Here is a 1344-nt window from a genome sequence, read left to right as displayed (position 1 = left end):
TTTCTTGAATGTCTCATAAAACCTAGCTTTTCCCCCCAATAAATGCTTATCTACTTTTCTTGCACTTGGGTTTGGCCAACCATTAGCCACAAAATGTAAGACTGTGATTCAAAAATGTAAAATAGTTTTTCTACCTTTAATGCTAGTCTTAATAATTGAATGAGCAGATATAAATTTATACCATCGTTGCCATGTACTGCCCTGCTTGATGGGGAAGTATATTTGGACGTGTGTGTGTATGTGTGTGTGTGTGTGTGTGTGTGTGTGTGTGTGTGTGTGTGTGTGTGTGTGTGTGTGTGTGTGTGTGTGTGTGTGTGTTTGCCTGCAGTCATGCATGTGTGAGTGTATGTGTGTTGGGTGTTTTATGTGTGTGTACTTGCGAAGATGCTTCTGAAGATGGTGGAATTTTTTTAAATATTTGTACTTGAAGATTATGTTGAACAGCTTACTGTTCTAACCAATCAGCATGTCTTCTCACATACTTTCTCACATATAGAATTCACTCGAACTATTACAAGTATTTTTAGATATGTGCAGAGTGCCTCTCCCTCTAACAAGATAAATACATCAGTTCATATTTCTATGCTGTCAGTCACATATTTTTAACTCCACCCATAAACACTGCTCAAGAACCCGTAAACCTCACGTCATACTTCATTTAAGACAGAAGTCAGTTCACTGTCTGCAGAACTGGACATTCCTTGGGTGAAAAATAAAACAGAATTTAAAGTTGCAGCAAAACAGTAAGCATTCATTTTATAGTAAGCAAACATTTTTTATATGTGTAACAATTCTTGAATGTGATAGAAATGCTATAGTAATTGTATTTAATTACTTTAACTTCTTTAGCCATGGTGCATGAGTGCAATTAAACTATCTGCATAAAGTGGTACACTTGTACTACAGAAAATAGATGAATATCAGATTAGATAAACCATTCTTTGAAAAGTAGAAATATAGCCTTTTTACTGCTCAAGTTACAAAATGATGAGCATACAATTAAGCGATAGTGCAAAACCAACACTTAGAGATGTAAATGGTTGTAAATAATGCAATGCTGTTTTCATTGCAAAAATTCAGAATTTTTGTGTGTGACAAGTATACCGGTTAGTCATATAGCCTTCTAGAAATGCAACATACTTTCTTAGTTTACAGTTGATGTTACATATTAGTCAGTGCCTGTGTAAGATAACATTTAGATGGCATGTGTGTAAGTTTTGAGCTTTAGTTAACTTATAAAAGGCAGCCAACAAAGGAGGTGTAAAGTTAAATATTATAACTGATAGTGTTTCTGCTAACTTTATAAAACCTCAGAGTCAGCTCAGCTAATCTGCGTGTCAAGAC

The 1344-nt window shown here is 34.9% G+C and overlaps 1 protein-coding gene across 2 annotated transcripts in view; it reads left to right on the top strand.

The window, feature by feature from the left end:
• Positions 1-647: 647 nt before the first annotated feature.
• LOC122802724 (interleukin-5 receptor subunit alpha-like) overlaps positions 648-1344 on the top strand; it is an 869500-nt gene continuing 868803 nt past the window's right edge. The window contains exon 1 of one of the 2 annotated variants that reach the window (XM_044072485.1): positions 648-743. The gene's annotated coding sequence lies outside the window, so the exon portion shown is untranslated. The remainder of the gene's footprint in view (positions 744-1344) is intronic. The other variant, XM_044072486.1, reaches the window with a different exon arrangement.

Source organism: Protopterus annectens, chromosome 5.part0, assembly GCF_019279795.1.
Source record: "Protopterus annectens isolate FY-2018-M chromosome 5.part0, PAN1.0, whole genome shotgun sequence".
NCBI lineage: Eukaryota > Metazoa > Chordata > Ceratodontiformes > Protopteridae > Protopterus > Protopterus annectens.
Note: the sequence above shows the minus strand (reverse complement) of the source record. Positions and strands in the feature narration are given on the sequence as shown.